The sequence below is a fragment of the Manis pentadactyla genome, chromosome 8 (assembly GCF_030020395.1).
Source record: "Manis pentadactyla isolate mManPen7 chromosome 8, mManPen7.hap1, whole genome shotgun sequence".
Classification (NCBI taxonomy): domain Eukaryota; kingdom Metazoa; phylum Chordata; class Mammalia; order Pholidota; family Manidae; genus Manis; species Manis pentadactyla.
In genome coordinates, this window is record NC_080026.1 from 32121400 (window position 1) to 32148973 (window position 27574).

General features: G+C 38.5%; 1 long non-coding RNA gene and 1 pseudogene across 1 annotated transcript; both read right to left on the reverse strand.

Moving 5' to 3' along the window:
• Window positions 1–7543: 7543 nt before the first annotated feature.
• LOC118912996 (ras-related protein Rab-40C-like) lies at window positions 7544–8728 on the reverse strand (annotated as a pseudogene).
• Window positions 8729–14960: 6232 nt separating this feature from the next.
• Window positions 14961–17116, reverse strand: LOC130684499 (uncharacterized). The gene is made up of 3 exons (XR_008998776.1): window positions 17007–17116; window positions 16344–16464; window positions 14961–15087 (listed from the first exon to the last, which is right to left on the reverse strand). It is a non-coding gene; the product is annotated as an uncharacterized LOC130684499 (long non-coding RNA).
• Window positions 17117–27574: the final 10458 nt, after the last annotated feature.

The window sequence follows — 27574 nt, forward strand, 5'->3', positions numbered from 1 at the left end:
AAAGAGACAGAGAAAGAAAGGAAGGAAGGAAGATCAGGCCACTCTAATGGATAGGGTGGCCAGTTTAATAAGCAAGAGAACTTACATACAAGGTTTGTCTTGAGTGGATGCAAACACCTGGATCTCCACACCCATCTGCCTGAATTTTAAAAGTTTATATACAGGCTTTAACTGAGTTTAGTCACATATACCATCCAGATGATCTTGACACCACATTTTTCCCTCAAGGCTGCATTCTTGAAATGTTTCCTGGTGAATGATGGGCAGGCCAAGGACAGAGGAAGAGGTAAGGAGCCTCCGGTTGCCCAGAGGCAGTGTTCATTGGTCCCTGGTGTTCATGTCCTCACAGAGACTTCCAGCAACAACAGTCTAGGTGCTCTCCTCTCTGCAGGATCAGGGAAGTGTTAGCTGGCAGCTGCTGTGGAGTTCCAGACAGTGTTGAGGTTGAAGGAGAATACGAACTAGAGGGAGAGGGGTGATGTTCTGTCTTTCAACAAGATGGTTCCCCAACTCAGTGGGCCAGTTTTTGCTGATGCTGCTCATCCTGAGACCCACTGCTTTGAAGGAACCCAATCTCAGAAAAATGCCAGGTTCCCTCAAAATTATTGGAACTGGAATGAAGATTTAGTAAAATGAGATAATGAGTATGAGGTACCTCACAGAGGGCCTGACATGTGGGAGACATTTAATGAAATTGTATTTTATTTTATGCCAAAGCAAGAGAATGTTTAGGCTAATTCCATATATACTTTGATTTCTTTTATGCTTAACCTCCATGCTATGAAGTGGTCACATTCATATTCCCATTTTGCAAATAAACAAAGGTTGAGAAACTTGTCATGGAATTAGTAGGTGTGGATCATGAATTCAAACCCAAGGCTATCAACAACTAAATTCCTTTTCTTAATGATGCATTCTTAGTGACAGTTCAGCTTGTGGGAAGGAAAGAATCTGAAAAGAACTGTTTTTTACCTGATCCTAGGAATTTGACTTGTAGTACTTTTCATGCTGTGGTGCATTATCACTTCAGCTTTCTTAACATTACTTCATAAGGTAAGTTACAAATTGAATCTGTGGCATGTTGTTACACCCCCTTTTATCTTACACTTAGTCTACTTCATTCCTTTATATTACCTGCCTCTTTCTTTTGACATCTGAATGTACCATCCTTGAATATTCCTTTTAAATTTATTCTTGCAAAAGAGCCCTGACCTATCTATGCAAAGTCTGTACAAGTTCATAGCAGCTTTACTGAAATAGCAAGACAAAGCAAAACTGAAAAATAGAAACAGCCCATATATCCACTAGCAAGTGAATGTATAAAAACATTACAGTATATCCATAAAATGGAATTTATCAGCACTAAAATGAACTATCAATACATGCAAGAACTTAGATGAATCTTAAAAACATACTAACTGAAAGAAGCCAGACACAAAACAACTGAGAGTATGTGATTCAATTTGTATGATATTCTAGAACTGTAGTTTTGTAGCCAAACTAACATATAGTGATAGAGAGCACATCAATGGGACTCTGGAGTCAGGAAGTGATGTGGGTAGGAGACTGACCTTAAGAGATATGGGGAGCTTCTTGAGTGATGAAAATGTTCTCTATCTTGATTGTTGTGGGGTGGTTACATACGAGTGTATATTTGTCAAAGACACTGAACTATATAGTGGGTGCACTGAATTGCATGTAAGTTATACCTCAAATTTATTTTGTAAATGGGCTCTTGCTTTAGCCAGCAAAAGGCTAAAAAACAATACAAAGCTTTTGAGAAAGGGAAGTACCAGATAACAGATAATATCAAACTACAGACATCTGGCAAATGTGCTGAAGGCTTGAAGGCAGCAAGCTCCTTCATGTTGCTGAAAATATCTGCTAAGGGATGTTTGCCAAGGCCTGAATCTGAAGAATTCCAGCCCTAGTACTCTGGATTTGTTTCACAGAAACAATAAAAGAAAGCAACATAAGAAACATATAAGGCAAATACCATGGTGGAAAGCATATTTAAGGTAATGACCCTTCAAAAAGACTTCAGTGTGCCACACTTACTGAGGATCTTACCAGACACTTAAGCCAGTGCTGGCAAAGAACTAGGTCCAGAAGTAACAGAAAACCATCAGTGAGTTGATTAATTCTGAAAAGGCAGCTGGTATAAAAAGATAGAAAATTGTATTAGTCTTCATTTGAAATAAGGAAAATTCCCAATATTTCTGAATGAAAAGTGGGTTTAGGAATCTAAACTTCCTAACAAACCTGCTCATCTATCTATGTCCCAAACACACACACACAAAAAAAAATTTTTTTAATTTGGAAAATAATCCATGTAAGAGCTTTTATTTTGTGATATTTGATCTGGAACTTGGTACCTTATCAAGATGAAAATAATGGAGGAATCTTCAAGATTAGCAATGGAAATGTAGGTAGTTTGTGTGTAAAGCTCATAATTCACCAAAAATGCCTTTCTTTATTAATTATTCACACAAATCCACCCGTGTGGCACTTGGCACAGAATGGGAGCCAAGTCAGTCTTTGCTAGAAGGAAGAGAAGGAAAGAGAGAGAGATGAAAGGACCATATTTTTTGGCTGAAGCTATACACCTTGAGACAAAAATGGAATGTGTTTGGTAAAAAAGTTCAGGAAGTCAAAGATGTTAACATTTTTCATGTACTTCATACTCTCCAACCCACCCCCTAATATCCTATTGATTAGTGAGTTAAAACATATATTTAGAGTAATTTCAGGTGGCCATAATTATGAAAGGCATAAATTGGGGTGGCTGCTTAGAATGCATTTCTATTTCTGTGTTTCTGTTTCAGCAAACTCTGGGCAAAGAAGGAGGAAACATGCTTAAACTTCTCAGTGGATACCATGCCCTTATCTGAGCATTTGACTTAAGGAGTAGGAAATGGATCATGATTATTGAGGAGCCATGGCAGTCCAGCTGAAGGATGATCAATGGACGTCAACTCAGATGCATAGTTTGATTGACAGAAGGTAATTCTCATTCAAGCTAATGGAGGACCTGAATTGGACTCATGGTATTAGAAAGTGAGAAAAGGGTAAGTCTTCCTGAATGAGAAAATATAATCTCTTGGGGAGTCCATCCTTTTAGCCTGAGTCCCATTGATAGTTGACAATATAAAAGTTTGTATTTTTAAATGATCTTTTCCAGTTTAGATTCTTATCAATGTCCTTTGTTGGTATTGCCTAGTATGTTTTCTCCGAAAGAGACTAGAAATTGCCTTCTTTCCTCCACGAGAGTGACTGAGCATTCAAGGTTTTCTGCCAAAAGCATGGATACTCTGATAAGTAATCATATTCTTTACCCATGATAAATAAGCTATTAAAAAATGAAAAAGTTGGAATGTGTGAAATGCACAATGCTGTGGAAACCTCATTTGTAAGACCAGGGGTCTTTTCCATTGTTTAGTCACAATGCTGGAGCCTTCTCTATTTATATTTTTGTTTGGGGATTTTTCTCTTCCCAGGCTGAAGTGCTTTGTGCATGAGACTGAGATGCTGCCAGGACTAGTCCATCTGGATGACCAAATGGATTGAGCTCCCCGGAACACTGCCAGATGATACTGTATATCAGTAGAAAGTTTAATTTCTGGACAATTTAACCCTCCAGTCCCTTTCTTGGTTTAAAGGAAACCAAATTTCTGTTTTCAGAAGCTCCTCCAATTGGTCTGAGTGTCATCACCCAGGCTTGCCTCCTACAGTCTAGCTCCCAGTCTCAAGTTCAACTTGCTCAAGAGTGCAACCTCTCCTCTCCATCAAGTCAAAAGCAGTGAAATGAGTTTGACGAAAAGGTTTATGCCAAGTGAAAAATCACTGTTACATTTGATTACATTTGTCTGACCTTGAACAATCTTAGGAGCCAGAGCAGTCTTTTTAGTTAAGTAATTTAGTTTAAATTGCTTAATTAAGAAATAAAATTTCATGGAATTCCCTAGATTAATTTGCACTTATACTTAAGAGCATCAACATTTATAATCAATTTAAAGAGGAAATAAGCCTAGAGTATTTTATAGTTTGCAGTGAAACCTAATTGGATTCATTTGGGCTGAAATAGGAAATATAGAGAGATCTGATATATTTTTAATTTCCCACATCTTAAGGACAATAATGGGCATTTAATCTTTGTGAGGCACTGAGTTTTAGATTTGAAATTGCAGAAACTGTGGATGTTAAAGATAAACTGGCTGATTCCCCTGAGTTTCTACCTTCCAGGGAAGGCATCCAATGGAGCTAGATAGCAGCAAAACTCACAGGCGGGGCTGGCCTATACATCACACGTAAGTGGGAAGAGAAATTTGGATGGAAAACAAGTGATGGGTCACAGAGGAGGTTGCCTGTGACCAGCAGGGGGTCTGCTCTTGTCAGCCTCTGTATGTGTTCACTCAAGCCCTTCACTCGCCTCTTTCTACCGAAGAATATTTTAAATGAGAGTGTCTGGATTAGATTTGAGTATTTAAGATTTTGTCTAAAATATAGGGAAGGGATTTGAGGCAGCAGAGACACAGAGGGAATATTTCTGAGCTCATGTGTCTATCCAAGTCAGAGGTCCTGAATTAAGACAGTAGTAGTAGAAATGGAAAAGATATATACTGGAAGTAATATCACAAGGACCAGATGATCCACAGGGAGAAGATAGGGGGAAGAGTGGGATGAGAGGATGGCAGGAAGCAAGGATGACTGACAGATTTCTGTCTGGGTTGCCAGCTAGTCACCCACCCATCACATCCAAATACGCACATTTGTCTGGGACTGTGCTGATTAATGTCCGTAGTACCATCCTTTTATTCTCCAGTGTGTCATAGTTTGGCAGATAAATTTCTTCACCTTAGTAGAAGAATGAATGGAAATCATATTGAGAATTCTAAGAAGGAGGTATGTTGGAGATTTTTTATTATATTTGAGATGCCTGGGGTATGATTGTATTTATTCTCTTTCAACCTTTGTTCAAACATCCCTTTCCCAATGGGGTTCCCTTGAACATCTAATTTAATCCTCAACCTTCCCACTTGACCTGTCCCTCAACCCCCTTACCTTGCTCTTAGATTTCCTTTAATCTTAGCCCTTAACACCTTCCATCATACTATATAATTAGCCTCGTGTGTTAATTGACCATTGCCTGTCATCTGCTATGATGGGAGCTCCTTGAGGATAAGGATCTTGGTCTCTGTTCACTGATGTATTCCAAGTACCTAAAATAGTGCCTGCTATTTAATAGGTGATCAATGAACATTTTTGAATACATGAATGACTGAACTGAAAGAACTCAACACATGTGTATAGAGTGCCTACTCTTTTTTGACTTCATGTATCCACCCTAGTCAGAGATGGTCAGCAGATTCCAGAATGTTCAATAGAAAGTAAATGCACCTGATTCTGAGGCTTAAGAGATGGTCTGGTCTAGAGTTATAAAAGTGTGTATCAGTAGTAAGAAGATCATGTTTGAGATGTGGCATAATTAATACCCCTTAGCGAAATCATTTAAGTGACAAGAAAAGGGCTCAGGACTAAGCCTAGAAATTAACAACAATTAGAGAAAGGTGTGGGAAGAGAAATTCTGATGGAAAACAAGTAGAAATAGACACTGAAATAAGCAGATTCAAGAGAGAGTAGTGTCATGGAGGCCAAGGGGGATTAAAAAGAATTTTGAAAGGAGGGAGTTGTGGAAAGTATGAAATAAATTTGCTATTCAAAGTAAAGTCAGAATTGCCATCAAATTTATTAAAAAGATAGTTGTTGTGGAATAAATTATGTGCCCCTAAAATTCACATGTTAAAAGCTTAACCCCAAATGTGACTGTATTTGGGAATGGGGTCTTTAAAGAGGTAGAGTTAAATAAGCTCATAAAGGGTGGGGGGGTGGGGGCTAATTCAGTACTAGTGGCCTCTTTATGAAAAAAAAGGAGACGCCCTGGTTGCACCTGCCTGGAGGAAAAGCCATGTGCAACGCAGAGAAGGAGGCTGGAAAGAGGCTTCAAGAGAAACCAACCCTGCTGACGTTTTTCTTGGACTTCCAGTCTCCAGAACTGTTAGAAAATAAATTTCTATTTTTGAGTCGCCTAGTCTGCGGTATTTTGTTTTGGAAGCCTTACCAGACTGATACGATAGGCATTACTGACACTGGAATAATAACATTTTCACTAGGGAAAAGTGATATCATAGAGGATTAGGGTATGGAGTGAAAAAGTGGAGGGCAGGGGGCATGGGGATTTCTATAGAATTGTTGAGATGTGGGAGGAGAGAATAGCCCAGGAGTCAGGCTGTGTCAAAACCCTAGGAGAACACTATTAGAATGTGGTTACCATAATTTTCCAAGAGACAAGCTGATCATCTCAACACTGTAATATGCATAATTATGCATGTTGATTAGAGCATATTTCTTTGTTTTGTAACTGAAGGAAATCTTGGGAGAGTTTTTAATTTGAACCAGGCAGGAGAATCTTACAAGGACATTTGCAATGAAGTTGGCATTCTTGGGTGTGATTTTAGGGTCACTAAATTAGCTGGACCTCCCAATCTAAATTATGTCATGTTGATGCTATGCAACAGCTATAGAAAGTTGTGAGTTGTTTGATGTTATTCTTAAATGCACTTATATTTTTTTTTCCTCAGAGTTTATCACTGACAATATAAAGTCAGAACTGTGTTTTTCTTTCTAGAGGGCATAGTTTACTCTTGCTAATAGAACTCCCTGAATTAGCACATTATACTTTTCAAAGTGAATTTGCATTCATTGTGTCCTAATTCTTCTCTCCTTCTCAGGGAATTTTCTCCCGCAGTCACTCTACATCTTCCCTGCACCACCAAATTCCCCATAAAAATACAAATGCATTGCTAGTCTCCAAAATTAAAAAGATATATAATAAATCACACCTTTTACCCATGTTATGGGGAGATTCAGTCCTTCATTCTCTTACTTTCTCTACAAAACTCACTTCTTAGATGGTCTCACCCTGATTTTGTGGCTATATCCATCATCTCTAATGTGATGACTCTTCAACATTTCCTCTGGGCTTCAGTCCAGTAAATATAGGCTCTGAAAATTAACACATTAAAAAAAGGTAAGCCTCTTGATTCTCAACACATCTCTAACCCACCTCTTAGCATTAATATTCTTTGTCAGAATAAACAGCTTAATTCACCCAGGTGCTCAAGCCAAAACTTAGCAGTCATCCTTGAAACTTCTTTCTTTTTCCCAATCCATCATCCACGGTGTGTTTTCTCAACCTTAAAATAAAATACTAATTAAAAACAAAGCAAACAACAATTAAATGATCCCCCACAGTGCTCATAAAGGGCGGTGCTGTGGCGGGGGTCCGGAATTGCTGCTCAAAGGTTGGGAAGGATTCCCTTGCTCCGTGTGTCCCCACTGGCCCCTACACAGCTCCCACAGCCCCAGGTGAAGTATACGTGAACAAGGAAAGATTCAAGCTACGAAGGAGAACTCCTTCCTGTCTTTGCCTCAAGTCCCCTCCCTCTCCAAATGTCCCAACCTTGTCCCCAAAGCTGACGTGGGCTCACCACTTAGCTGCATCAAGGCTTCCCTGCTGAGGCCCTTTAAAAATGTACAAAAGGGGTGAACCGTCTTTTATATAAATAGGAAAAGCTATCATGCCCTCCCATGTCCCTTGGGCCTGACCCTGGGAGGCCAGGCTTGGCAGGATGGAACACCTCCTGGTTGCTTCCCAGTGCGTGGTGGGGTCCCGGGCTGCTTCTGCCAGGGTCTCCCCACAGCACCAGCAGCCTAGACCTCTGTGGAGCTGTTCTGAGACCACCAAGCCTACTAGGTGCGTCCTCATGCTTTCCAGGAGGGACTGTGTGACCAGCCTTTCCTGTGTACAACAGCCTGCAGGAGTGTTCCCCAAGCAGGAGCCCCCTAGAGCGCACCTAGACATAGCTGTGCCCAGATGGAGTTGGCCCTCTTGAGGCAGTCGCCCTTGCTGCCGCTGTCTCCAGCCCCACTGCCAGCGAGGAGGAGTGCCGTGCATCGTGAACACAGTTTTCCACCGAGAAGAACTTGAGGTGACGAGCAGCAGGGGCTTGTGCATGAGGTGCAGGATGTTGCAGGAGAAGATGGCTCAGCACCATTGGTCCTGCAGGCTGAACACTCAATTGGGCCTCCAGATCTTCCCCAGGACATGTTGCCTCAGCAGGATATGGGACAGCTGGTGAAAAACTCGCAGAAGTTGAAGCTGCACAGTGGGTGGACCTTGAATAAGGTGCGGCAGTTCTCTGCCCAGGCACGCGCCTGCTCTGTTGGACCTGCCGCTGGAAGGCCGGGTGCAGCCTGTTCCCGGGCTGGATCCCGGGACCACGTGCAAGCTTGTGGATTTCCTTGATACAAGAGTCAGTGAGGGGGGATGGTGTCGTCATACACCAGGAAGATACTCTGTGAGCCCTTGGAGTAGGGCCTGAAGGTGGTGCAGAACATAATCCAGAGCTACTGCTTGACCTACAGGCAGACTCACAGGGTGGTGAGCATCTTGAAGTCGATCCGGTTGCTCTAGGCATAAGGGACTAAGTTGCACCTTACTGCAGGCTCTCCAGGACCTCGCTCTTGATTTCATCGCTGTTGCCCCCAGCAGGAACTTGAGCAGATAAGAGCCCTTGACTGGGCTTCCCTGGGCTTTCCTTGGTGTCACATGCATGCAGGCGGCACTCGCACACCCCAGGCACCTCCGGAGGAGAGGCCGCCTACCATACACCCGGAGTCCGCAGACCAGCCTGCTTCAGGACAGCTATCGAGGGCGTGCCGCTCCCCGCAAGCCCTCAGGTAAGCCTAAGGTTCTAGCCTCTGCTAACTACCTCCGTACCACTAGCATGACTTTCACGAACAACTGAATTAGCCTCTTAACCTGTATTCTTGCTTCTGCTCTTGCTTCTGTAAATACATGCTCCATATAACAGCTGAGATGGTATTTACAAGTATAAATCATATCTAGCCACTCTGATGGTAGTCTTTAGTGTTACCCACAGACCACACTAATCTCTGCCCCTCTAGATAAATGCAGGAATTGCATTTACCTGGCTTATTTTTTTTTTTTCCTTCAGAAAAGCTAGTGCATCACAAACCAAACCAAAATAGCCGTCAGGCTGACTTGGGAGGCTTCTTGTGGGTGGGTGAGGTCATGTAGCTTGTTCAGGCCAAAAATTTCTAAGCAAAAATAATACTTGCATTAACTGAGTTGAAGCATTTAATTGCTGATTTGAGACCCTCCAGACTCTACCCATTGAAGCAGAGACTGATATGTTCCAAATAGCAGTGACTCCATTAGCCTGGGGGCTCGAGTGAGGATAACACTGAATCCCTAGCCATCCCATGATGGCCACAGTGCAGTCAAGAGGAAAGTCTATATTGTTTTGACCTACTGAGATTTTCTTTTTGTTACTACAGTACAACTTCCCTGTCTTGATTGATGTTTTCTGATGCTTGAAACTTACTCTATGTGGATGGAGTTCCACACATAATTTGAATAAAATACAAATCTCTTACTATGGTCTAAATTATTGTAATGCCAATATCAGGAAAAAGACTGTAAGACTTTTTCCCTGCCTAGATTCGTGATTCTTGTACTCTAGACAAACTGCCCTTGGTGTTTTTCCTACCTGCAAAGCCCACTCCTTAGGCTTTAGCACTTCCTGTTCTCTGCGCCTCGCACATTCTCTCCTCAGATCTTACATGGCAGACTCCATCACTTCATTTGGTGTTCTGCTCAATGTCATTCACTTACTTTCTCTCTTTAAAATCTGTTGTCCACCTCCCAACCCATATCTATTGATGTTTTCAGCTTCCCTATTAGATAGAGTAGACCAGGCTATGCTCAAGTAACTAAAAACACCAACACTTCAAAAGTTTATCACAACAAAAATGTATTTCTTGTTCTTACTACGTGTCTAGTCAGCAGTGATCTCTGCTCATTGCAGCAAGTAAGGATCCAGGTTAATGGAAGCTTCATTTTATCATAACCTTCCAAGATCCCTGTGGCATAAAGATGGGAGCCAGACAGGGTCTGGCAAAATTCATTAAATTCACTATCCCAGGAGTTACACATGCTATTTCAACTAATCATCGGTTGAATGGCCTGCCTCAACCACAGACAGTTCAGATGTTTCCCTAGAGGAGAGAAGAATTTTCAATGTCTTCACAGAAGAAAGAAGAATCAGATTATTAGGAAAACCACTGTAGTGACTATCAGAGCTGCCGTACTGATTTTCTGCTGCTGCATGTAACAAATTGCTACTAAGCTACCTAAAACAACTTTCTTTTATTAGGTCACAGTTCTATAGGTCAGAAGTTTGAGTGGGCTTAATTTTGTTCTCCACTCGAAATTATTGTAATGCCAAAATCAGTACTAGGCTGGGCTCTTGTCTGGGGGAAAATCCATTCCTAAACTTATTGAGGTTTGTTGATAGAATTCAGTTCCTGGTGGCTGTAGGACTGAAGCCCCTATTCCTTGCTGGCTACCCTCTGCTCCTGGTGACCACAGGTATTCTTCTCACATGGCTTCCCTCATCTTCAATCAGCAACAGAACACCAAGTTCTTCTCATTCTCCTCTTATATCTACTAAGGCCTGACTATCCTTTCTGTTTCCCTCAGGAAACATTGTCTTCATCCTATTTTTTTTTTTTTTTTGCAACTCTTACTATTCCCTGCTTTCTCTTCTCTTGCTATCTAAAGCTCATCTTGTTTAAGCCTTTCTCCCATCTCTACATCTCTTTGTAAGGCCAGTCTCACTCTTTTCCTCTCCCACCAAATCCAGCTTCTTGTAGATGGGAGTATTTCAAATATCTGACTTACTGGAACTTTCATGATACATTTGAACAAGCAATACATGTTCTCACCTCATTCTCACTCACTGGTAGGTGCATTAGTCTGTGGTGAAATAGATCTTCAAGATGAAATTTTTCTTGCACCGATCTCATTGTGTCAACTTTTCTTACCAAAAATGCAGTCATTCTTGTCTTTCTGATGCTCTGTCTAGTAGTCCTCACAGAAAACCCAGTAGTCACACAGTGACTGACTGTTCCTTTGATTACTCTTCCGTCTGTTGTTAGTCTTTCCCTCTATCATCATCTAAATTTAACCTCTCATATATACATATATACCCATAGGTTATATAGATAAAAATATAGATATGAAAGTATATAGAAAGAAGGGACTAGGGTTACCAAAGGGGAGGGGTGTGGGAGGGCAGTTCAGGAGGGAGGGAGATGGGGATTGAGGGGCATTATGTTTAGTACACATGTGTGAGGGGTCACACGGTAAACAGTGTAGCACAGAGAAGGCAAATAGTGATCTGTGGCATCTTGCTACACTGATGGACAGTGACTGCATTGGGGTATGGGTGGGGACTTGATAGTATGGGTAAATGTAGTAACCACATTGATGTTTAATGTGAAACCTTCATAAGAGTGTATATCAATATTACCATAATAAAAAATTTTTAAAAAAGAAAGTATATAGACTATATATGTATGACAGTAATATATTGCCCTTTCTATATACTACTTCTGAAAATTTTCCAGACTAGTTTTTGCCATTCTCAATGAAGTGGAAGAGTGTGGTATCTCTCCCAAGCACTCTCTAAGATAAAATACTTGCTCTTTCTTATAGTACTCCATCCATGCAGAGCCTCATCCATGGTGTGTGTGTGTGTGTGTGTGTGTGTGTGTGTGTAGGGTCTTGTCTTTCCTTCTGTGTATAAATGTTGGTTAAAATTATTTATGCCATAAGAGAATGTTACTTGTTACTTTGGTAAGCATACATGGTTTGCGAAACTTACAGAAATATACAGAATCAGAGCTCTAGGATACTCACCCTGAAGTTACTGAATGAAGAATATAATATTTACTTGAGAAGGAGCTCTTAAAGATATCTAATTGTACAAAGTGACATTTAGAGATGATCAGATTAGAAGTGTGTGCACTGTATTCTTTTCTAAGTATCTGGACCCTCATACTCTACTTTTCCCATGGACTGTCAGGCAACTTTTGCTGCAGAGACCTGCTTACATATTTCCTTTCCTCAGCAAGCACTGCCATATGAGACCACACTGATGTGCATCATATCGTTTAAATTAGAGTCACTAAATTGTGCTTTGATATCATGCCTTTGACTTTTATCAAAGGCCTTTCTAAGGACTCTCACATGATTCTTCTGCATTTGATGTGAAATATTTACTTTTAGATGACATATTCTCCTTTGCAATGCAGGAAATCTCTTTCCAAGTATGATATGAAGAAAAATTTTGTTCCCTTGGGGAGTATCTTAAGGAATGAAGTATCTTAAGACCTCACCACATGCTCCTCTGTATATTGGCTGCAGAGAAACTTTGTGGGTTTTGTGTTCAATTCCAGAAGTTGTGTTGTTCTCGATTCTTAGCATATTGCTTTTATTCTCTTAACTCAAGGGTACCACACATTCAGACAAAGCAGAGCAAACTGCATCCTCATGCCCAATGTGAGTGTGTGACCATGTGGAAAGAATGGAGGAGAAAGAATGTGTGTTAGTGTGGGGAAAACAGGTGAGGGGAGGGGTGTCAGGAGCCAGTGTACCCACTTGGTGTGAGACTGTGGCTCAGATCCTGTGTCTGCCATTTGTTTGTTGCAGCTACATATCCTCTGTAAGCTTCGGTTTCCTCATCTGTAAATTGGTAATGAAAATACCTGCTTTATAGTAGTATTGGAAGGATCAATAAAAATACCTAAATAATTAGTCTGGTTCTTCAAAAAACCTCAATAAATGGTAGAGTTGATTGGTCTTACTATTATTATTATTGAAGAAGAAAATTGGGGAAACAATTCCAGCTGAGAAGTGAACAGCCTAATGTTGTTTCACTAAACTATTATTGAGTTTACTTTAAAGTGAATTTGTACTTTATGAGATGTGCAAGGCCTCAGATTTCCAGGAAAACTGACATGTTAATGTTTTCCCATCGCATTGCTCAAGTGTATTCATTCACTCTTTCATTCATCAGTAGGTCAGTCATTCAGAAAGTGTGTACTGTGAGTCTGCTTTGTGCTAGATACTGAGCTAGCTATGGGCATATAATAGTTAACATGGCAACAGCTCTGCCCTGTGGAAAGCACAGCCTAGAGAAGGAGACAGACTAAAGGCCGTTGCAAATGGTAATTGTATGTGCTTCCTCTTGTCACAAGCAACAGTGAGCAGTGAGCCATTTCACACAAAGGTCTTAATGAATCCTTCTAGGATTATTTATGACTAATGAAAAGCTGCTAAAGAGGTGAAAGCTTAATCCAAATAAACAAATATCTAATGACAGAAGTTTGGTTAATGTGACACCAAGGGTAAAACAGTTAATTAAATCAAAGGCTGTACCCAGAACACCTCAAATCCCATCACGTAGTTAACTCCTATCTGCCAGGAAGTAAGACTTTGATATTCTTTGCCAGTAATGACTGTTAAACAGCAAGGAATGTTCTCAACTCCATGCCCCAAAGTGATACACAACACAACTGGAGTCTATTTTATATTTTAAAGAGGAAAAGGCCACCTTGACTGGATGAGCAAAGAAGGATCCACAGTTGGAAGAACAAGAGACCTTTTCACTCTAAACTGAGACAGTTAAACATGGAAATATGGAAAATGTAATTAAATTACAAAATGTATGATTCAAGTTTAATGGATTGAATGTAAAAATGGTCCTTAACTGCACATTAGAATTAGCTGTGGACCTCTTTAAAATTCCAGTGCTTATACCCCATTCTAGGCCAATTAAAGGAGCATGCTTGTGATTTGGACATTGAATTTGTCTTTTCTCATTTAAATCATCCAGGAGATTCTATTATATAGCCATGGCTGAGACCACTGGGACAGAGGAAAAGAATTGCGGGGACTGAAGATGAACCCTGGAGGTTTGGCCAGATTTTGACATGTGGAGAACAGTAAAAATGTCAAGCTGGTAAGAAACTAGTGTGAGAACAAATAGTCTGACTTGGGAATGGCTCCAGATTAGGCTATGAGGAGAAGGCCTTACTTAAAAGCCAGTGCCTCTTGTTGAGAGGGTAGGAAGTCTGGGTTGGGGGAACAGGAATTCTTTGCTATAAAGATCCTTACTTTAAGTTCGAATTAGTTCATGAAGGTTTTATTAGATAGGTTTTTGGGAACAATGAGTATTTTGGTTCTCGTGAGTTTTGAGGTGTCTTTTGGTGTAACTAGAAATGAGGGCAACAAGGGATCCAGAAATTAAAAATTAAAGGAAGAAATTTTCAACAAGAGTATTTTTTATTTTTAGAGGGCATCTCTCATATTTATTGATCAAATGGTTGTTAACAACAATAACATTCTGTATAGGGGACTCAGTGCACAATCATTAATCAACCCCAAGCCTAATTCTCAACAGTCTCCAATCTTCTGAAGCATAATGAACAAGTTCTTACATGGTGAACAAGTTCTTACATAGTGAATAAGTTCTTACATGTGAACAGTGCAAGGGCAGTCATATCACAGAAACTTTTGGTTTTGATCACACATCATGAACTATAAACAATCAAGTCAGATATGATTATCCATTTGATTTTTATACTTGATTTATATGTGAATCCCACATTTCTCCCTTATTATTATTATTTTTTAATAAAATGCTGAAGTGGTAGGTAGATGCAAGGTAAAGGTAGAAAACATAATTTGGTGCTGTAAGAGGGCAAATGTAGATGATCAGGTCTGTGCCTATAGACTAAGTATTAATTCAAGCTAGACAAGGGCAACAAAACATCCATGGATGCAGAAGATTTCTCTCAAAACAGGGGTGCATGAGGTTCTAAGCCTCACCTCTGTTGATCCCCAATTTCTCACCTGATGGCTCCTGCGACTGTGCTGTCTTAGGTTGTTCCTCCCTCAACAAGAGTATTTTTATCATGAATCTGAAAGACTTAAATGAGGTACTAAACCTGAGGCCATAGTTCAGTGCCTACAGACACCAGGCAGGTAGCACAATATTAATGCTATTGGGAATAAGGGGCCTGTGGAGTTCCCCACACTTGCTTTGGCCCTTAGCTCAAGAGCTGTGCTGGCCAAACTGGTAATTTCCAAGGAGAATCCTGTGAGGAAGAGATAGTAGTGAAAATCAATTGCATGTTTCCCTCCCTCCCTCCCTTCTTCCCTCCCTCCCTCTCTTCCTGCCTTTCTTCCTGACTTCCTAACTTCCTTCCTCCCTCTCTGTAGTCTGTTTTATATGTTAAAGTTGAAAAGGCCTTTTTGACTGGAAGGCCAGCTTGCCTTCCTGTCTGCCTTCCTTCCTTATATCTAGATCAAAATGGTATTCTCTTTGTTCCGTATATTTTGTTTTATTTCAAAGAATATACAAAAATTTATAAAGTCTTCTGTAGTTTCATTCACAATGTCAATCCCCCCCCTGCCACCCCCCAATTTCACTATAGGATTGTGAATTCCCCAACCCTGAATTCTACCGAAATGAAGTTTCCAGAAACCTAACCAAACAATTAGAAAGACACACCTATACAGGGAGAAGCCATCCAGGTAGTATTTGACAAAACCTAAGAGTAGTTAAGGCTACTACTCATCCTAATTCCCTGCATTCCCAAGTTTAAAGACTCTGCTATATAAGCATAAAAGAATAGCTCAGTTAAAGGTGCATTCTTTTACTTGGGAGTTGATCTGTGACATTCTGCTATAATGTCATTGAGAATGGAAAGAGAATAATTTACCAAAATTTGTCTTAGGATGAATGTTATTTGTAGTTAAAAGGATAATGTTATAGGCTACTTTGGTTTGGAATGGTGAGGCTGTGGAGAGCATGACTGGTAAACAACAGATGGTCACTAGACCACCTAGAAAATAGTGGCAGTTAAATGCAAGGATTTATTTCACTGAGTGAGTTTCCAAACTAGACTTCTGTCCTCAGTGTTCTTTTTCCTCTTCTCTAATTTTAACAGCTCTTCATTTCTTCTGTATATAAATACGGAGCAAATATGTTTACCATATGAATTTAGAAATGTGCCAGATGTTAGTCTTCCTGGGCTCGCCCCATTATCATCCTCATCTCTGCCTTGAGCCTTACCTTCTTGAAGAGCATTGGTTGCCCCTGGATGCCTTCTTGGCACCTTCCTAATATTTTGCCTGTTGCACCTGTGGGACAGATTCTAAGATCCACCCCACCCCCATACCTCCTGCCTCCTTGTGGCCATTCTCTTGTGTAATCCCCTTCCCTTGAATTTACATGGGACCTGTGACTTGCTTCTAACCAGTAGAATACGGAGAAAGTAAAGGATGTCACCCCCGTGGTTACATTGTTATTTAAAATTGACTTGGTGACAGACCTGCTTTAGAGATTCACCTTGCTAACTTGAATTTGGAAGCCCCCTTTGGGGACATCCACATGGTGAGGAACTGCAGGCAGGTTGTAGGAGCTGAAGGCAGCCCCCAGCTTCCAACAGTATGAATCCAGGCCCTTCATCCTGCAACCATGAGGAAATAGATTCTGGCAACAATCAGGGTAAGTTTGGAAATGGATAATTTCTCTGTCAAGCTTCAGATGAGAACTCCACCGGGCTGGCACATTGAAATCTTAAGCAAAGGACTTAGTGAAGAGATGCTCAAACTCCTGACACACTAAAACTAAGAAGATAGTATGTGTATTGTTTTAAGCTCCTAAATTTGTGGTATTTTGTTGCACAGCAACAGAAAACCATCACCCCTATCTAGAAGTATAAGTCAAAATGATGCTAAAGGTGAGCCCAGCAGGAACCAGGTGTAACACTCCATCTTATCTGTAGCATTTGTTCTGTGGGGGAGGCTTCTGTTTTTCAGTAATTCATTTACAAAAGGTTTGGTGAATAGAATTATCACTTTGACTCACAAGAGCCCCTTAAAGCTAAAAAACAAGTGAGAATCAGGCAATTTGAAGACACTTTTAAACATTAATCACAGTGTACATTACTAAAAAAACAGGTCAGTGGGATTCACCAATTGTTCAGAACATTTGCAAGATTAGTTTTACCTTGTGGCTGTTGGTTTGTATACTATAATCAGTATGAGAAGGAATGAAAATTGCAACATTCAAGCCAGACAAGTTCATGTTTTTGGAGGCAATTTTGGATGGACTGATGACCTGAAAAAAGCAAATAAAGATGGCCAGCTAGTCATATCAAAACACTATGAGTATGTATTTATCATGTATACACTGATTGATATATAATATATATATATAAATATATAATACTCATTAATCCTTCTAAATTCTATTACATACCTTATAAATAAAGGATCAAGAGAGTCCTTACATATGCACACATTTTGAAGTAATGAAACTGACAGCTACATTAGTTTCCTTTGTAGGATGTAAGTGGTATTTCTGGATGAATGATGACATTGTCTGACACAAATCTAATATGGGGTGTGGGAGACAGAACTTTTGGAAAACTCTCCAGATTCAGAATGGTGTGATCCCTACACCCAGTATTCTTTATGTAGAGCATTTTAGGAACATTATCTTTTCTTCAATTATTATTTGTTAGAACAGTCCAGCGTAGAACCATAATTCATAGTCAAGGAAAACTGGAATCACTGTAGTAATGTTACATAGTTAATAAGAAAAACTTAGGTTTGTGTATAGTTTTATAAGTGTGTTCATATTAATCATCTTATGAAATCTAAGCTGAGATACTACATTCTCCATTTGGCATTTGGAGAGAGGGAGAGAAAAAGAAAGAGGGAGAGGGAGAGAAGTGGGTGGAAAACGAAGCCACGATTAGAGTGGAGGTCTCACATTCTCTTCCCTAAAGGCTTATCATCAGCCATCAGCCTGCCCCATCTTATTGATACCTGTGCACATATGGAGACAGAACTTTTGCCTACCTGTCACCCATCCAAGAACACAAGGAGGAGGAGGAGATTCATCACTTTTGTCAAGAAAAACCTGATTTTTTTACATCAGTCCTTCTTCCCTAGGTGTAAACACCAAGTTTTCAATCTTTGAGCACTAGAGTTGATTCTTCGAGGGAGAAACTGGGGCCTACAGAAGTGGTGTGTCTTGTCCAATAAGAGGAAGAGTTGGCCTATAATAGAAGCTACCTATCATTCCTTGAGGTGTTACTCTATTTCAGCCACTTCATACACCTCATTTTTAATGCTTCCAGAAGCCTTATGTGTTATGAAGAATCTGAGGCTTGGAGATTTTAAGTACTTGCTTATAGCTACAGTTAATAAATGGAATAAGAGGGATTTAAAGCAAAGTCTCTTTCTTTCTAAAGCCCTTGCCACTTCCATTAAAGTAGGCCATTTTATGAGAATGTTTTTCTCTTTATTCCCAGCTATAGTAACCTTCGTATCAATGAGTCTGAGGCCAGAGTTCTAGTTCACACATAAAGTCAAAATTGGACCTTATCTTTTGAGTATTTATCCAGAGATTGTTTCTCTTTCACAAATAGCTAGAGATTGGGCTTGTGAGAATATAGAAGGAGAGTTGCTCCCTTGCACAGAGTTTGTGTGTGTGTGTGTGTGTGTGCGCGCACGCACATACATGCAAACACACAGTCCTGCTACAGTAGGTGTGGCAAAATTGGGATGTTCCCCCTGATATTTCTGCTGAGTGATATGCTTTCATTTCTGTTTTGTGGCTTTTATTTGAAGTGTAACTTTTCATTGTCTCTGTATGCACATTTTCATGGCATGTATTAAGGTGCCTGCTAGATGGTCCACAGTGACTGGGCCAATGTGAACCATTTCAATACTGGCTAGACTGTTTCCTTAGGGCATCACTCAGGCATCATGGAGCTTGAGCTTCCCTGCTGTTTCTCCTCAGGGGAGGCAGTGGAAATTCACAAGCACCAAAGGACCCTATCAAAAACTCCAGACTTTGGGGGAAGCCAGGGGTAAAATATGGTACAGTCTGTATTTACACAACAAATGGAAAGCTTTTCTTGGGATTTTGAGAACAGAAGGTGCAGACACAACAGTCTCTCAGCCACGCTTTAGTGAGCCAGGGTCGTTGGCTGCTGGCCGCTCGGTAGCAGGACGTCTGTGCAGTGAGACGACAAGCAAAGGGTGTTCAGGCTTTGCTTGCACAGGTGTCCAAAGGGAGGAAACGGGACTAGGGTGCTTGAGCTTAGCTGACACTGCTGCCATCACCCTTGGACAGCAATTTGTGGGCAGAGATCTAGGCTGTTTATAAAAATGACATGAGCAGCAGCTTCATCCTCAGGAGGCTTCATAGGGATAGGCAAAAAGGAGGATTACAGAAGCTAAAACTTTTGTTTAAAGAGAGATTACAAAGCATTTAGGCAGGATCAAGTCGGCCTGAAGCTTAACTGCTTAAAACATGCCCCTCTGCTCCGTGATGAGTTTTGCTCTTATACTTAGTGTCCCAATATGAAGAAGAGGATGAGACTTTATTTGGAATGACCACAGATGAGGTTGTTGGTCTCTGTTCCTTCTATTAATATGAATTGAGAAAACATGAAGATTAGAAGGGATTCCAGCATTAGTTTTTCTAGTAACAAGGGCAAGTGCTTTCTAAATACTTTCATGGGAAAAGGAAATCATGCACAAGTCAAGTGGATGCAACAAAGTTGATACCTACAGATATTTTTATGGTCATGGTTTCTGTGTTGAAAATTGTCCAAAGTATAGACTGCGCATGTTGGAAAAATAAAAAATACAACTTTGAAAACATTCGATCTGTTTCCCCCTTCTGAGACTGAATTGGATTGACTGCATGGCTGATTCAGTGACTGCAAAAACCTACACACTCAGGAGGTGACTTTAAAAAAATGAATTGACCAAAACTCAGCCAATTTGTCAACTATTTGTAGAATTGGCCTTTGTTCAGCTAGGGATCATTCCTGATTTTCTGTGTCAGGGAGATTTGCTGCTTCAGTGAATCTCTCCCTTTCTTTGGGTATTAAATCTAAAGAAAAATAATAGAATTCCAAAGGAACCATACTCAAAATCAGGTATGTGTGACTCATTAATTCATTCATTAATACAATAGTGGCACATGGAGCACCTACTAGATGTATGGCTCTATTCTAAGCACCGGAAATCCTGTGACAAGCAAGACAGATTCCCTGCACTCAAGCTCCAGAAGGGGAGAAAGAAACTAAATGCAGCTGACCCTGATGCAACACAGGGGTTAGGGGCACTTCCCCTGCACCACCAGGTAGCAAACATCCAAGTTAACTTTTGACTCCCCCAAAACTTAAGTGCTAATAGCTACTGTTGCCTGGAAGCCTTATTGATAACATAAACAGTTGATTAACACATGTAGAAAAGAAAATATTTTTCAAGTTCTCTCAAATCTCCAAAAAGTTTTCCAATATATTTATTGAGAAAAATCTACATAAATGGACCTAAGCTGTTCAAACCTGTGTTGTTCAAGGGTCAAATATAGTTAAACAAACAAGTGTATATAAGAATATACTTTGAGATTATGATAAGTGTTACCAAGAACTTAATGGGGAAAGAGTGCATAAAATGGAAAAGTTATTTTAGAATGACTTCAGCGTAGACCTTTCTGAGGAGGTGATATTTGAGCAGAGATCTGAAGATACATAGGAATGAGTGGTGTGAAGATGTGTCAAAACAGCACTCAGTAGAGAGGGAATACCAGGTATAAGGGTCATGAAGCAGAAAAAAACTTGGAGTGTTGTAAAAAGTCAAGGAGGTTAATGTAGCTTAATCGCAGATGGTGAGAAGGTGCAAAGCATAAGGTAAGCCTGAAGAGTAGCAGAGGTCAGGTTAGACCAAGGGAGTCCATGGTAAGCAGGTGAGCTATTCTAAATGTGATGAAAAGCAGTAAAAGAGTATTGCAGGAGAAGCAACATAGTCTGATTGCTTATACCTGGTATTCCCTCTCTATTGAGGCTGTTTTGACAGAACCTCACACCACCTTTGGTGACTGTATAGAATAAACTGTAGTGCAGCAAGAGTAAAGATAAGGAGACCATTGTGAGTCCATTTCTAAAATCCATGAAGGAGATGGTATCTCAAAGGAGTGTAATATTTGAATAAGTGAACAGAAGTAATGGGACTTGGATATATTTTGAGAGTACACCCAAAAGAGCGTTCTGATGGATCAGATGTGGGAAAGGTTGAGGTTAGAGAAAGAATAATGGGCAAAACAGAGCCATCTACAATCATGCAGTATACAGCCTCCATCTGTGCACAGGTCATGATTGAGTCAGGCAAGCACTACAATGACTTACACAGTTGGTGTACTACAATGAGGTACATAGGGAAAGGGCAGAATTTGGGGGAGATTGAGGTAGGAATAGTTTTGATTTGAACATGCTATGTTTAAGATATCACTAAATTACTAACTTCTCAGGAATGTGTCTGAAGTTAGGGAAAGGTCTGGATGGGGAATACGGATTGGGTACCATCAGCATCCAGAGCACAGCATTGGAAGGTCACTGAGGGGGTAGCAAACAGGACTAACGATGAAGAATACAGACAGGACAATAGAAAAGAATCGACAAAAAGAAACTGGCAAAACTGAAGAGGAGCCATCTGTGAGATAAACAAATTTCATGGAGAATAAAGTGAAGGGAGTATTTCAAAGCTTGAAAATGGTTGAACAATATAAGGACATAGAACTGTCTGATGGATTTCAGTGATACAAGTGTTGGTGACATTGGTAAGAGTGATTGATGAGAAAAAAAGCCTAATTATACAGTTAAAAAGAAAATGGAAGGCAAGGAAGTGGAGACTGAACATAGAAAACACATTCAATGATTTTTCTCCAAAGAAAGCAAAATAAATTGACAATAGCTGGAGTGAGATGTAGGATCATGAGTTGTTGTTTTTTTTAACAACATATTTGTATGTTCTATTCGTAGGATAGGCTATGTTATACTGCATAACAAATTCGGTCCCAACTCTCAGTGGTTTACTACAACAAAGGCTATTTCTCATTCATGCTACATGTCCAAGAAGGGTCACCTGGAAGCTTTGCTGCTGGTAGTTCTTGGGGTCACAGTCTGAATAAAGCTCCATTGTCTTATATGTGCATGATCTCAAATGTGCAAACTCTTTAATTGCTTCTACAGAAAAGAAAGACTAGAAATGAGTAAATGGGATTTTTTATTCTCTTAGCCTGAAGTAATGCACATTTAACTGGTCAGAAGGAATCCCATGACCTGTATAACTATAAAGGTGAAAAATAGTGAAGAGAAAATACAATCTTTAGTCAGCATCACTGCCTCTACCACATGAGCTAATAGGAATGATGCAATATAGATATGCCAGAGCTAAATTCCTAAGTAGGCAATAACTAATGACATGTGAAAGTAAAAACCTTACAGGTAAAGGCAGCTATATAGTAAAGTTAGTGGATTAACCAGTTATAAAGCTTGTAAGAAGGTTATGAGACAAAAGTGGTAAACTATCTACAATAATTAGTTAAGGGATACACAAAATAAAAAGATGTAAAAATATGACATCAAAAACAAAACATGTGAGAGGAGTAAAACTGTAGAGGCTTTAGAATACATTCAAATTTAAGATGCTGTCAATGTAAAACAGACTGTTTTGTATATGCTGTTGTATGTGGATCTCATGGTAACCACAAAGCAAAAGCCTTTACAGAAACACAAGAGATAATGAGAAAGGAATCTAAAAATAGTGCTAAAGAAAGTCATTAGACTACAAGGGCAGAGAGCAAGAGAAGAAAGGAATACATAGGAACTACAAAAAGACAGTACAATTGACAAAATGGAAATAAACACATATAATTATTAATAATTATTTTAAACATAAGTGAACTCAATTATCCCACTGAAAAACATAGAATAGCTGAATAGATTTAAAAAATAGGTTTCATTTATTAGTTGCCTACAAGAGAATCACTTCAGATCTAAGGATACCCACAGACTGAAAGTGAAAGGATGGAAATACACATTCTTTTCATGTGCACACAGAACATTCTCCAAGACACACTATGCATTAGGCCACAAAATAAGTTTCAATAAATTTAAGAAATTGATTCCATGTAAATAGAAATAAGAAGAAAATTAGTGTAGCTATACTTCTTTTAGACAAAATAGACTTAAAAAAAGACTAATGAAACACACTGAAGGGCATTGTATAATGACAAAGGGATCAATTTAGCAAGAGGATATAATATTTCTAAATATTTATGCACCCAACTAGGAGCACCTAAATATATAAAGCAAGTATTAACAGACCCTAAGTTAAAAATAGATAGCAGTACAATATTAGTAAGGGATTTAACACCCCACTAACAACAATGGATAGGTCATGCAGACAGAAAATCAATAAGGCAAAACTGACCTTAAATGACACATTAGGACAGATAGACTTAATAGGTATATACAGAACATTCCATCCAAAAGCAGCAAAGTATACATTCTCATGTGCACATGGATCATTCTCCAGGATAGATCACACATTAGATCACAAACAAATTTTAATATATTTAAAAATATTGGAATCATATCAGGCATCTTTTCTAACCATAATGGTATGAAACTAGAAATCAACTACAAGAAGAAAGCTGGAAAGAAATCAGTTGTGTGATGATTAAACAATATGCTACCAAAAAACAAATGTATCAATGAAGAAATCAAATTAAGATATTTGAGACAAGTGAAAATGGAAATACAGCAATCCAAAATCTATGGGTTGCAGCAAAAATAGTTCTAGGAGGGAAGTTTGTAGTGATACAAACTTCCCGCAAGAAACATGAAAAATCTCAAGTAAACAATCAAATTTTCAGCTAAATTTTAACTAGAGAAATAAGAACAAATGAAGCCCAAAGTTAGGAGGAGGAAGGAAGCAATAAAGATCAGAGTGGAAATAAATGAAATAGAGACTTAAAAACAATAGAAAAGATCAATGAAAATAAGAGCTGGTTCTCTGAAAGGATAACATTGACAAGCCTGTAGCTAAACTCACCAAGGGACAAAAAAGAGAAGGCTCATATAAATATAATCAGAAATGAAAGAGGGAAAAGTAAAACTGGTACCACAGTAAAACAAAAGATCATAAGAGACTACTCTGAAAAATTATTCACCAACTAACAGGACAGCATATAAGAAATGGATGAATTCCTAGAAACATACATTCTTCTGTGACTGAATTATGAAGAAATAGAAAATCTGAATGGAGTGATTACTAGTAAAGATATTGAATCAATAATTTAAAATATCCCAAGAAACAAAGTCCAGGATCAGATAGCTTCACTGGTGAATTCTAGCAAACATTCAAATAAGATTTAATTTCTATTCTTCCAAAACTTACAAAAATTGAAGAGGAGGGAACACCTCCAAACTGATTTTATGAAGATTGCATTACCCTGGTACCAATACCAGACAAGGATACCCAAAAAATTTACCGGCTAATATCCCTGATAAACATTGATGTAAAAATCCTCAACAAAATATTAACAAACCCAATTCAATGATATAATGTTCATAAACCACCACCAAGTGGGATTTATTCTGGGATGCAAGGATAGTTCAACATCCACAAATCTATCAACATGATATACCACATTAATAAAATGAAAGATGAAAAGCATATGATCATCTCAATAGATAAAGAAAAAGCATTTGACAAAATTCAACATTGATTTATGATCAAAACTCTCAATGAAGTAAGTTTAGAGGGAATGTATCTCAACACAGTAAAGTCCATATATGATAAATCCATAGCTAACATCATATGGAACAGTGGAGAGCTGAAAGCTTTTCCTTTGAGATAAGGAACCAACTCTTGCCACTACTATTTAATGGAGTATTGGAAATTCTAGCCATAGCAGTTTGGCAACAAAAGAAACACAAGGCATAGAAATTGGAAAAGAAGAAGTAAAACTGTCACTATTTGCAGATGATATGATACTATATAGAAAACCTTAAAGACTACCCAAAACTATTGGAACTAATAAATTAATTCAGCAAAGCAGAATACAGTATGTAAAATCAATATACAGAAATCTATTGCATTTCTATACACTTACAATTAACTATGAGAAAGAGATATTAACAAAGCAATCCCATTGACAATTACATCAAAAAGAATAAAATACCTAGTAGTAGATTTCACCAAGGTGAAAAACCTGTTCACTAAAACTCAAAGACATTGATGAAAGAATTTGAAGAAACACAAGTAAATGGAAAAATATTCCATGCTCAGAGTTTGGAAAAATTAATATTGTTAAAATGTCCATACTGCCCAAAGCAATAAATTCAGTAGAATCCCTATCAAAATTCCAATGGCATTTTTCATGGAACTAGAACAATATAATTCTAAAATTTATGTAGAACCAGAAAAGACCCCAAATAGCCAAAGAAATCTTGGGAAGGAAGAACAAAACTGGAGGTGTTACTCTTCCTGATTTCAAACTAAAGTACAAAGCTATAGTAATCATGAAAATCAACACATAGATCAAATAAGCAGAATAGAGAACCCAGAAATAAACCAATGCATGTATTGTTAATTAATTTATGACTAAAGAGTCAAGAATTACACAGTGGGGAAAGGACAGTCTCTTCAGTAAATGGTCAGCTATATGATGAAACTAGACCACTTTATTACACCATAAACAAAAATGAACTCAAAATGGGTTAAAGATTTAAACGTAAGACCTGAAATCATCAAACTTCCAAAAGAAATGAAGGTGGTAACATTGATGTCAGTTTTGTCATTGAATTTTTGGATCTGACTCCAAAAGTAAAAGCAACAAAAGCAAAAATGAACAAGTGGGACTATATCAAACTAAAAAGCATTTGCACAGGAAAAGAAACAAAATGAAAAGGTAACCTACTGAATGGAAGAAAATATTTGCAAGTCTTATATCTTATATGGAGTTAAATCTGAAATACATAAAGAACTCAAACAGGCAAAAAATAAAAATCCAACTTAAAAATGAGCAGAGGATCTAAATAGACATTTTTCCAAAGAAAACATAAAAATGACCACCAGGTAAGTTTACCATCACAGATTATCAGGAAAGTGCAGGTTAAAACCATAATGAGATACCAGTCCATATTTATTGGAATGTTTATTATAAAAATAAGTATTGGTGTAGTAAAAAGGGAACCTCATACATTTCTGTAGGGAATGTAATTTAGTGCAGCCACTGTGGAGAAAACATGGCAGTTCCTCAAAAAATTAAAAGCAGATCTATCATGTCATCTAGCTATTTCATCTCTGGCTATTTATCTAAAGAAAATGAAAACATTAATTCTAAAAGATATATGCACCCCTATGTTCATTGTAGTCCAATAGCCAAGTTAGGGAAACAATCTAAGTCCATGAGTGGCTGCATGGTTAAATAATAGGTGGTATGCATATACAATGGACTACTACTCAGCCATAAAAAGGAGGAAATTTTGCCATTTACAACAACATGGATGGACCTTGAGGGTATTCTGTTAAGTGAAAAGAGAAAGACAAATACTGTATGATTTCAAGTATATGGGGAACCTTAAGAACAAAATAAAGCTTATAGATACAGAAAACATTATTGGTTATCAGAAGGAAAAGGGTCTGAGGGAAAGTCCTAGAAGTAAAAGAAAAGGGGATGATTGTGTGATGACAGGTGGTAATTATTGTGGCAATCACTTTGTAGCATATACAAATGTTAAATTATTATTTTGTATACCTGAAACGAATACAATGTCATTAACCATTTTACCTCAATTGAAAAAAGCTCTTGGAAGTGAAGGAAATTATTTCTTTACCAGATATAATTATATTATTGAGATAAAGCTCACATTGCTTTTCCCCTGTGAGTCTCTTTTTTCCTCTATTTTAGAATCCCTAAGTATTAGAACTTTGATCTTTAGTGGGAAACAGTATACCAAGTATCTCCATTTTAGTTATCCTTCCAGCTTATACATTGCTTAGTTGCTAATGATCTGAAACAAATGTCACCACGTAGAAAGAAATAATAATTCCAATGAGACTATGTGGGCATGCCACATCTATCTTCTTTCCCCACTCAGGAATCTTCAATGAGGCCAACTTAGGAATCTGTTACTATGTAGGAAAAATTTCTCCATGTTTTTCTTGCTTTAGAAATCTTTTTACTTTGGCTTCTTTTTAAAAAAAAATCCTTTCTATCTTCTTTAATAACTCAGGCTTTACAGAAGCTCTTGCGATATTTAATACTAGGTATTACTTATTATTTAAGTCATTGGGATTCCCCATCCTACAACTATTACACTTCTAATTTAAAAGGGCAAGTATCTAGCAATCTCCATGGTGGTCTCTCTTCTAGCTCTTATTAAAAAATACTTGTAAATATATGGAACCAAAAATACAGAAACAGCAAAAAATAAAAAGTCAGAATAAAATAACTAAAATTGGAAAATAATAACAAAAATAAAATAAAATTGTAATTATTCATATTACAAATGTAGCCAGATGAAAAGATACTTCATATCCATTTTTCTATTTCCAGACACATTCTTCTATTCCTAAGACCTAAGGAAATAAGCAACTCTGTGGTATCAAGTCTATGATGCTTACTTTATTCAAGTGGTGGAATTGTGAGTGATCCTGATATTTTTGCCAATATTTATTCTTTAGCTTCTAATTTTTAAA